Below are 12282 nucleotides of genomic sequence, written 5' to 3' on the forward strand. Positions count from 1 at the left end.
TAATTCCCATAGAGCTCATTACATACAAAACAAAACAAATCCAAAAGTAAATGTTCTTTATAGTATTACAGAGATCATATTACTCAAACTACGCATCCTTGATTCTTTCAGATATATGTGTGTGTATGTGTGCACGAGTTGAGGGGATGTAAGAAGGAAGTAATAGGTACCCATGGTAGAAAAAGTCACATTGAACCAGGACAGCTCTGTTTCAAGGGCAGTATCAACTGACAGTAGAAAACAGTTTGGGATTAAAAACAAAAGCAGTAACAAAACCTGCATCGTAGGCACAATATTTCATAGAAAATGTTAGCTGTTGCATTATTTTATTTGGCAAAGCTTGTTTTTCCCAGATGAGTCTTCAATACCATTTGTAGAATGCCAGACTGAGCTCTCTAATGCCTCACAAGCTCTACTTCATTAAGACCTTTTTGTAATCTAAAGGAATCATGTTGTGAAGACCCTTAATAAGGTATGCTACAGAAGCAATCCCCAGACTACTTGATCACTGGGATACCATTCCTGGAGTGGATTGCTGGATATCACCATACCCCTGCCTCCCCATTATCCCAGATAAATAACTGAAGTTATGTAAGGTACGAGGGCTTCAAGAAAAGGTTTGACTTTTTGAGCTATAGTAATTATTTTTTTATAAACAATGTATTCTGACAGCATTTTCCTTTTCTTATCAGCACCCTCAGATTCCAATAGGTTCTCATTAGCAGCACCTAGCCCAGGAATTCTCTGTTTCTGCTGTTGAAGGCTCTGATAAACATACAATCATTTTCACAAACACTCTAGGGAGCAAGACCACAATTTTGATTAAGAAAACTGTTGAATATTAACTAGCAGGGCTCACTGAGACAATAACTGAGCAACTTGTCCTTGAAAAACACACTACACTAAACCTATTCTCAGGGAAAAATGTTGATGTTTGGTAGCTGCCACTACTCTGGAAACCTAGAATGCATCTTGATATGGTAGTAGTCTTTCAGTAAAATCACCATGATTAAGGTGCTGTCATTATTTTTAATTTAAAGTTCTCCTTTCACAGGTTAATCAATTCAGACGTTTAAAAAAAAAAGTCCACCCTGTGGTAGAATTCAGTTCAGACAATACTGGCTTCATATATATGTAGGTTGTGAGCCTTCCATTTCCAAAGATTCCCCATATAGTTATGGTTTTAATTGATTATTTCCCAAATTGTTATTTTGTCTTGTTTTAATTTTCTAAGGATGTATGAATGAAAGTTTCTGTGGTCTATACGACAAAGATTAAAATTGATTTTAATCTTTTAAAATTTTCTTGGAAAAGCTATTGCGAAACACTCTGCTCAAGTAAGAGCTCTGAATTCAACTACTTTCAAATCTCATCTGCTTAAACAGGTTTAGAGGATAAGAAAAAAATTCTATCTAGTAAAAAAACTCTAAGCACAGCACAATGAGTTCTTATGCATATTGTTAAAAGGAAATGAAAACATTAAATGCAGATGACAGAGGGGATATTAAGTACTCATAAACACTAATATTTATAAATGCCATTTGTCTTCCTACAAATTTCAAAGTTCTTACTCTACAATTTTAAGTACATTAAGAGAACATTAGCATCTTCATGCAGACAAAAGACAGAAATTTCCATTAAAAACTAAAAATGAAGGAGAATCAGAAATGTAAGGCAATTATATTTCATTTCTCTCTGCACTGCTTTCTCATTTTTATTTTACATATAAATAGAGTTCCTTACAATATACTCTGGTATGTAGCTCGCAAAATATAACAAAACCCATATCCATATAGAGATGCTTAAACACAATAGCATCACTGGTTTGTTTTTCATGCATCATATACTAATACATTTTTCTTTCATTCCAACTTTACAATTAAGAAAACCTAATCAATTAAAAACAAATGTCCGCTAAATATACACACATACACACAGACACACAGAATACACATATACACACAGTATGACAACATCTAACATGTTATGATAACTTTAAATATGAATACATCCCAAAATTCTCACATTTAAAGTTTTTAATAAAATTACATTCCTAAAAACAATTACATTTCTCATGAAATTTACTGGAAAAAAAAAAGTCTAGATGCAAATTCATTCCACAAATCAATAATTTGGAAAACCAAGAACCTCACCTTATTCTAAATGCAAATTACTTACCATATTATTTACCAATCACCATATTCTCAATTAGAAAAAATAAAACACAAAACTCTCAATTGTTATTATCCCAGGTGGGATAAAAACATAAACTTTCATTGACCTCAAACAAAAAAATAGATTGTTTCGCCCTTAAGAATAAAATAGTCCTTGATGCAGAATACCTTCATCAAGATTTTAATACAACTTTTTCTTTTACCCCTACCCCCTGCCCCACTAGACTACTGGTAAACAATTTTTTTTTTTTTTAGCATCTGGCATGGAACTTAGAGCTCTTTTCTCCCCATATGCTTTTCTCGATTAAAAAAAGTTCAAACAGGCTTTTGCTTTCAGTTAAGACAATAAAGAATTAAACGACGTAAGATTCTTTTCCTCCATTTAAAAATTATTTATTTTAGCCAGGCGCAGTGGTTTACGGCTGTCATCCCAACATTTTGCGAGGTCATGGCGGGAGGACTGCTTGAACTCGGGAGTTCAAGAGCACCATAAGCAACATAGGGAGACCCCATCTCTACAAAAAATTAAAAATTAGCGAGGCATTGTGGCATGCATCTGAAGTCCCAGCTACTTGGGGGCACTGAGGTGGGAGGATGTCTTGAGCCTGGGAGGTCGAGGCTGCAGTGAGCCATGATCATGCCACTGCATTCCAGCCTGGGAGACACGAGACACTGTCTCAAAAAAAAAAATCATTTGTTTTGCATGTTTTTAGTAAACAGAGGTTTGTAAATTTGAATGCTATTTTCTTATTTTCTAGCTTTTATAGACTATTGCCCTTCTTGTGAGTTAGGGTTGGAAGCAAAAGTAAAAAGTAAACCACTCCCACTAACAAAATAATCTTGTCCGTTGGTAAGCTTTTTGATATGAGGTATATGAATTATTGATAGAGCTTCAAAGATAGACCTGAATTTTTGAACTCTAGTATTTTTTTTACAAAAGCACACTGAAACCACTCCTGGTTTATACCAAAGTTATCTACACTTGCATAGTAATTCTTTAATAATTATCATGATTCAATTTTTGCACAGATAACTAAGTGTAAATTTATATGTGTTCAGGATTATGAGATGTGAGTGCTTTATTTCTTTCAACCTAAAATATCAAATGTAGTTAAGACTAAATTGTGTTCATTCTAGGGTTCGAGTGTTTATGTTCCTGTTTCCAGGGCTAGTGGAGCATTGCATGAAATAAGAAAGAGCCTCTGGGAAAAGAAATCTCAGAGGAAGAAGGGAAAAGAAAAACGAGGTGCACATGTTTGGTTCAAGGCCAGTTGTCCCAGATGCTAGGGAAGATAAAACATACCTCCAATTGTGTTCTATCCCAGGCTTCATGGGCTTAACCTTGAGTCCTAAGGCAAAGGATCTACAGGTAATGAGCAAGTGAAATCTAAAAGCAGCTGCTTGTCTACAGAATCACCCTGGGACATGGAGAGCCCCAGGCATCAGCAGAATTGGCACTGGCAGCAGCAGGGCTTGCAGTGTTGGCAGCAGCACTAATGACAGCAGTGGTGCAGTTAGTGATAACAACATATTTGGCAGCAGCAAGAGTTCCTTTAACTCCTTATACATTAGCTCCCTGCACCTTGAGCATACACAGCCCGGGTCTTGATGGTAACAGAGATGGCAGACAACAGTAGAAGCCGCAGCAGCAGCAGTTTCTTCTATGCCAACTAGCAGCACTTTCATCTCTCAGTGACTGAGAGCACAGCGAGGGAAGTAGGACAATATAAAAGTCGAGGTAACATAATGGGCATGATGGGATGGACCTCACAGCCAGTCATAGCTGGGTTAAAACCAAGCACTGCCATGTAATATATCAAATAATTTTTAAAAGTGAATTACAGTGACACTGCTCAAATTATTTAACCTCTCTATGCCTCAAATTTCTTGTGTGTAAGATGGAAATAATAACAGTCCCCATCTAATATGATTGTGATAATGTTTAATGGGATAATTTAAATAAATAACTTATGAGAGTATCTGTCAGATAACAGGGACTCAATAATGATCAACTTTAAAAATGTGGAGGGCAACTCAAAAACTCAGTGTGCTGTGAGGCCTATTTCTTCCCACCAGGTCTCACAGAAGACCTGTGGGACTCCGAAATTATTTTCAAAAGAATAAGATAGGTTAGGCCAGGTACAGTGGCTCAGGCCTGTAATCCTAGCACTTTGGGAGGCCAAGGCGGGTGGATCATCTGAGTCAGGAGGTCAAGACCAGCCTGGCCAACATGGTGAAATCTCATCTCTACTAAAAATGCAAAAATTAGCTGGGTGTGGTGGCGGGCACCTGTAATCCCATATATTTGGGAGGCTGAGGTAGGAGAATTGCTTGAGCTGGGGAGGCAAAGGTTGCAGTGAGCCAAGATCATGCCACTGCACTCCAGCCTGGGCGACAAGAGCGAGACTCCATCTCAAAAGGAAAAAAAAAAAAAAAAAAAAAACAAGAAGTAGAAGAGAGGCTGGAGTATGCAGAGGCTCACTCAGAGAAATGTTATGAATGTTATGTTTGGGCAATTATTTTTGTCCTAGATCCCCCTCTATAAATACAAGAGGTCTGGGAATACAAAGGCTGCCTAATATTATTTTCTGATTTTATAATTTCAAACCTCCAAAGTATTTGTTTTCCATTCATATCACATAAGCACAACATTTTTTAAAAGTAACCTTAAAACACTTTATTACAACTCAAGATTACGAAGTAAATTTCAGCACATTTTAATAGAAAGAATATATATAAGAAAGGTACAGTTTAATAGTGTCCAACAAATGATTTTTATTATCTATGTTATTTGTTATGTGCTAATTATCCAAGATTTGAGTGCATCATTCATATTGAAACATATTAATAGAATAAAATAAAAAATAGTTTTCAAATCATAATAAATAGCATCATGATTTCTACTCCTTTTTCTATAATAATCTTCAATGTTAGTGCTACTTGCTCAGAAAATTCCTCATAGCTAAATACATGTTGCAAGGAGCTTTATTTAAATAGACGTCTTTTACTAAATAGTGATGTATTTCCACCTTTTGTGCTATGTTTAGCAGATTCAAATGACTCTATGTAGTTACGAATATTAGGAAGTAAAGTAAATTTAAGGACCATAAGACGAATGCAATTTTGAAACTCGGCAGAAAACAGATTTCCCAAAGTATAAAGTTGGTGATTTAGACAGGTGTCTTCTCTACTTCAAAAGGCATCTCATGCAGTAAAATGCACTAAATTTTCTTAGAATTGTTGTAAAATGATTATCCAACTCTACCTAGAAGCAAACAAGCTACAGATCATATTAGTCTGACAGATTTGCCATTTTAGTTCTCTCAACTGCACCTTGCTCAGAAGCAGATGCTGAGCCAGAGTTAAAAGTATGAGACTGCTGGGGAGTAACACCAGGAAATGTAAAGGGGAATGAAAAAAGGTTAATGCAAGGAAAGGCTTCAGACTGCAAGGCATATCTAACATTTGTGGGGGGAAAAAAGAGGGTAAGAAGAATTGGACACGGAGAACAATGCAGGGAATGCAATAAAAATTCCAGAGTGTCTTGACTAACCCATGTGGCACTCTACCAAAAAGACAACTGGTCAAGTGAATCCTACATTGGAAGAAATGGTCAGGTCCCTAGAATCCCATCATGCTTAGTCATTGGCTGGGAGATGATCTGGAAAAGCACGTCCTGAGCTTGAATCTTGCAGAGGATTCTAAAGGTTTGGGAGCCAAGACCTGTCATCTACCTGTATTCGTCATAGCTGAAGAACAAGTTCTTTCTTGAAGGAAGACCAAGAAGCAAACCTCCACAACAGTCACATATCTCAACAAGGTGGAAAGCCAAAGCCCCTTTGTGAAGCACCGGTAAAGAAAGCTTCATCATATTGAAATTAAACATATTTATTCATATGTGGATTATCAACGTGTTTGATCTTTCCATTCCTTGAATTCTCAAAACCAACTATATTCCTCTTGCAAAACAGCCTTCAGATAGTTGAAATTAATTTTCTTATACCAACTGCATCTTCACTTGTCTAATTTTTAACACCCCATATCCCTTAAATTTCTTTCCCTTTCCTACAGAAACTAGAACCTCACCTTGCCTGAGGGCCCAGTATCTTGGGATAGGCATAGGGATGACAGAAACTCAGTCTTCAGTATATGGAGATGAAGTAAATGTGTAAGTCACTGGGTATTTCAGATATCTATTTCTACAAAACAAAACACTCCTAAATTTAATGGCTTAACACGACTGTGTATTTGCTTATTTTACAATTTGAGCAAGGCTCAGCTGGCTGGCTTTTCTGCTGATCTCACATAGGCCATTCATGCAGAAGCAGTTTTCTGCGGGCTCATTTGGGGCTGAAATCCAAAATTACCCTACTCACACACCTGGTGATTCAGCTGAGATAGCTGGAACAACTGCTAGCTAACCAGGCATCTCTCTCACTCTCCTCGCAGCATCTCCAATAGGGTAGCCAACCACACTACATGATGGCCCAGGGGTCCAAGAGAGTGAAAGTCATAGCCGCTAGCCCTCTTAGAGCCCCTAACTGATATAATATTACTTACACCACACTGTATTATTCAAAGCAAGTCACAGGTTTACCTCCTGGGTACAAGAGCAGGAAAAATAGACCCTACTTCTTAATGAGAGAAGCAGCAAAGCATCTGTGGCCAATTTTAATCCACTACTGAAGCAAAGCTGTTATCAAACCGGTAGCATCAATCTCCAGGGAATGAAAAGACACAAAAATGAGGAAAAAAGCAATAGATATAGAGATGGTCCAGATAGAGCAAGTAGGTTCTATACCAAAGGCAGAAGAGACAAATCCAGCAATAACCTAACTGTATAGCTTTAGAATCTCATTGCTATAAGACCAAAGACTAGTTCCAGCACTTATGACATTAGACTAGCTTAATAGTCTCTATAAGCCTCTACTTTCTCAATTACCAAATAATATAATGCCCACTTCTCAGGTTGTTGTAAGACTCAAATGAGATAATGAATCTATAGAAATCTGTCCCACTCAAGAGTGAAGGTTATAGTCTAAGTTGCTTGTTTTTCCATTTTTGTTTTCTTCTTAACTTTAGAATAGGTAACAGAAAGTCACTTTAGGCTGGGCACAGTGGCTCATGCCTGTAATCCCAGCAATTTAGGAGGCCATGGTGGGCAGAAGGCTTGAGTCCAGGAGATTGAGACCAGCCTGGGAAACATGGCAAAACCTTGTCTCTACAAAAAATAAATAAATAAAAAATTAGCCTTGTATGGTGGTATGCACCTATAGTCCCAAATACTCAGGAGTCCGAGTTGGGAGGGTAGCTTGAATCCATGGAGGCCGAGGCTGCAGTTAGCCGTGATGGTGTCACTGCACTCCAGCCTGGGCAATGGAGTGAGAACTGTCTCAAAAAAAAAAGAAAAAAAAGGAAGTCATTTTAAACTCAGGAATAGTAGAAACAGAAAGAGTGGAACCAAATTTTGCAGGATCTTATGGGCCTGTCTTATGATTGGGAAGTTGTATATATGAGAGGGATAAGGGCCTGCACACTGAACCACTGAGAGCTGCTGGAGTACACAAGCCAGGACTAGAAGCTTCTGGTGTTCTTGGAAAATTCAGAGTCACTGAGAAATATACTAATAAGAACTAGGCAAATTATGATCCTGCCTTTATGGAGTCCTTGAAGTACTGAAACTGGCACATCCCTCTGCATCAGTTTTAAATTACAAATACTACCACTTATTTATTCAAAAAATCTGTTTTGAGTGTCTATTTACACGCCAAACATTACACATTAACTGCGGAAAAGCCAGAAATCTCTTCCTCCATCGAATGTATCTTGAATCAGTGTGAAATAAAACATATGTGTGTGTTTCATGTATTAGTCATTATGTGTGTTCCACACTGTAATCGTTTCTTTATAATATTTAGAGAATTGAAAGAAAAAATTGTTATAATAGACTGAGACAGCAAATGATAAATACAGGCAATGAACAAACTATCTAAAATATTTCCTGCCACAAAAGACACTTCTAGGTAGCCATTAGTTTTCTACTTAAGCCTATTTTTATTGTACAATGCAGCACCCTGAGTAATCCATTACAACTACTGTTTTATAACAATATCTTCAAAATCACTTCAAATGTTTGTTGGGTGATACTGACACCCCACAAAGCAGTGAGAATAGAAAGGGGCATTGGGGAAAAGTGAATAAAATGCAAACTATAGAAATCCCCTTGTCATATGTCAACTTCAGGAGTCTGCCTTTTCTCCATCTTCTGATGAACTGGAGCTCTAACTATGAACTCAAATTGATTAGCTACATTCTGTACATAGATAAATATAAAATCTCTAAAGATCTGTATGATACCACTGCTAAAAATTCCAACCTATCTCTTACTAACACATGAAGAAAATATTGACTGAAAAGAGTACTAGGATAATATGCACTTACATTAGCAACTTCCTAATCTCATACGCTACAGTTATTCGACACATATTTACCGAGCATGTTCTCTGTAGCTAAGCACTGAGATACAAAGATGTAAAAGACATTATCTACCTTCTTGAAGTCATAAAGGTCTAATTGTGAAGAATATTAATTAATTTTTGTTTATTTCCTTTCCCATAAGACAAATAAGCTGAGAAGACACATAAAATAAATTCCATAATTTGGGCCTACAATGAGCAAGTTTCTTTGACCCATGTCATATTCAATGCAATACAGACATTTTTTAAGTTACATTGTTTCTTCTAGATCCAAAATTATTTCACTGAAATCACTGGATTAACAGTGTATACATTTAACACATTCCATTCAGTTAAGGGTCCATAAAGGTCATAAAGTAGGCTCAAGATAATGTAAACTACTAGACATTCTCATGCCAAATCTACCTCTGTCTCTCACTTGGGACACCCTTGAGATAATCTGGTCCATATTACACTCCAATGATCAATGTCCACATGAATCATCCATGTTAAAAATCAATGCAATGCAATCAATATTTCTCTGACCCACAGTCACATACTTCTTGTTTGTAGTCTGTCGTATTCTGTACCATGCAACTGGGTCTCAGGTCGCTCCATCAATAAAAATAATGAAGAGTTAGTAATATCCATAAATGCTAAAATGTAAAGAAGTACAAATTTACCCTGAATCTCTAACAGGAAAACCAATATTGAGTTTTATCACATACTTAACAGTCTTTTGACCAAAATCCATAGTGAAAAAAAATACCTATCAATTATTTAAAACACATAGGGAAAGTCAATCAAAAATGTTACAGACTGTATCATTCCATTTATACAACATTTTTGAAACTACAAAATTTTAGAAATGAGGAATATGTTAGTGATTGCACGGGGTTAGGAATGGGGGAACAGAAGGGAGATGAGTGTAGTTATACAAAGGGAAGAGGAGGAACCCTTGTGGTGCTGGAACTGTTCAGCATCTTGACTGTGGTGGTGGATACGTGAACCTATATATGTGAAAAACTGTACAGAACCAAACACACACACACATATATACACACAAATAAATACATGGAAAATTGATGAAATCTAAATGTTTGGTGGATTGAGTAAATACCTCAGGGTATAATACTGTACTATAATTTTGCAAGATATTAGCACTGGGGGAAATTGGCAAATGGTTCACAGAAACTCTGCATGTAAAACTGCATATGAATCTATAATTTACTCAATAAATTTTCAGTTAAAAGAGATCAGATAGAGTTTGTTTTCATTAAGGTCCCGATTTGAAATAATTATGGAAGGTATTCATGCAAATATGAATATGAAAGATATACATTGAAAACAAGGAAAAAATTTAAAAAACCAGTGTTGGTAGAGAGTACCAAGAGATTAAAAAGGCACTTGGAAATTTACATAACAGAAAAATTCCACTATAAAATAAACATGTGTAAATTGTGTGATCTGTTCCCTTGTTCTAATTCCACATTGTCATTTAGAAACAGTATACTAAGCCACATTTTCAAAGCAACTCCTAAATCTAGCCAAGCCCAAACTTGCCTTTAAAACAGAAGCAATGCTATTAAAACATTTCCATCTTGTGAACTATGCACATAACTCCTACTAACAACAATAAGAAATGTTTCAATGTGGTGGCACGAATAGTGAAGTGAAAGAGAAGAAAGGAAAATTAATTATAAGAACACAAAAGATAGGAATGGATAGAAGTATATTTTAAATTCTAATTATTTTATCCAGGTCTCTTTTTTAAAATGCTGATGAGGAATAAGATATCTTCTTAAGGAAAGAAGGCCTCAGGAAGACCCCTTCTAAATATGCCCCTTTCCAAATACGGGACATGTCTGCCTAACTCTGTGTCTTTAAACCAGAGTTGCCTCAAGATTATGTCTCATGAATATCCTCACCCCAGAAATCATTTCCATGCACCAGCTTGCTTTGTTACCTGAGTCTGCAAAATTTACTCTTTGATAATTTGATGTGCTTGTACTACTGTTACAGAGTGAAAACATATGAATCATTCTGAGAATATTACAAAGAAAAAACAGAATAACTTAGATTTTTAGGTATAAATATTTCATTTATCTAATATACAAGCTATGTTTTATTCAATTAGTGGTAATAAAAGCAGCCAGGATCAGTCCCACTTGATGTGTAATGTAGGCAAAACAAATAAACAGTCTTTATCATGTGGCTGTTAGTTTTTGTCCTGTACCAGATCAGTTCAAATAGTCAAAGCATCTAAACTCATTCCTACTTCCGCTGTCAAAGCTCACTTACAGCAGACATTATACAGTAATCATTCATGCCAAAGGGTTGATGTTACTAAAGGCTCAAGTAATAATTCCCTGAAGGAATAAATGTATTTTTTAAGAAATAGAGATACAATTTGTATTTTAATAGTGATAAAAGTTTTACATTTTGAGGCTTGATCAGAATTCCAGGTATCAAAAAATGATAAGCGAAGGAATTTGTTTCGAGGACATCAGATCCTGCTTGTGTGTTATAATATAATACGCTGTCTAATGCACTGCCTATGTGTGAAAATGCCTTCTACAGGTCTTAGCATATGGTAGGTGCTCTGTAAATATGCTGAATTTTTTTAATGCTGCATTTGTACCACATAATCGTACCAAGCTATCTAGTCTACCTAAATATAATATAAGCTCTGAATGATTTTCAAAAATATACAACTTTCATACACTCTAAGCATCAAGAGAACATAACCTCTTCATCCTATATGTAATTATCTACTCTCTCCACAAGGTTCCCAAGATTATTTTTTCTTGTACTACCATTAGGCATATTTCCACTGAAACTTAGAATAGTTTGGGATTTTATGTATTCTATTGCCTGTTTCCCACCTCAGGTTTAGAAGTATTTAACTGAAAATTTGATACCACAACTTGTTATTGTCAAAATAATGATTCCTTGCTTATTAAATGACATAAAGATAATATTGTTTTCTAAAAATCGATTCCCATTTACATAAATTCAATTTTTAAATGATCTTCACAATGCAAAAAATTGCCAAATTATTTCATGATTAATTTTACCACATAACTAAATTAGCATATATTTATATAGTTATTTATCTTTATTTCAAAAATGGAAAAGGGGTAAGAAAAATTAAAATCCACAGGCTATTAAAATATGTATTTCTATGTGTTTGTGGTACAACGATACATCTAAATTGCATCTGATCAGTTACAGTTTTTTGAAACAATACACATATCTGAAATGATCAGGACCAGCTCTAGCTGGTTCTTACAGATAGCCTTGGCAAGGTGTCCATTGCCTGGTAAATTAAAGTGATTCATCAATGTCATTGCTGTCGCAAATGCACAAGATTGGCCAGTAGAGATGGATACAAACTACAGAAACGTGCCAGATGTGTTGCATGCTTGAATTTTTTTCAGACAGGATATGCACTTTATGTATGCTGAAGCCCATCAAACCTGATTTCTGTTTTGTTATGTTGTCAGAAATCCTGTTCATTAAAATCTAAGAGTGATAGCTTAAGTCACAGAGAGCAAAAATAAAAAAAAATTAAAAAAACAAATCAAAAACAGATATAAACATACACTCACGTGCAGGGGGAAAAAATCACATAGGCGACAAAGTTAAAAAAA

The 12282-nt window shown here is 35.8% G+C and overlaps 1 protein-coding gene across 2 annotated transcripts in view; it reads right to left on the reverse strand.

Moving 5' to 3' along the window:
- CCSER1 (coiled-coil serine-rich protein 1) overlaps positions 1 to 3790 on the reverse strand; it is a 721948-nt gene extending 718158 nt beyond the window's left edge. For both annotated transcript variants that reach the window (XM_011992176.1, XM_011992177.1), the window contains exon 1: positions 3478 to 3790. The gene's annotated coding sequence lies outside the window, so the exon portion shown is untranslated. The remainder of the gene's footprint in view (positions 1 to 3477) is intronic.
- Positions 3791 to 12282: the final 8492 nt, after the last annotated feature.

This window comes from Mandrillus leucophaeus, unplaced genomic scaffold (assembly GCF_000951045.1).
Source record: "Mandrillus leucophaeus isolate KB7577 unplaced genomic scaffold, Mleu.le_1.0 Scaffold406, whole genome shotgun sequence".
Classification (NCBI taxonomy): Eukaryota; Metazoa; Chordata; class Mammalia; order Primates; family Cercopithecidae; genus Mandrillus; species Mandrillus leucophaeus.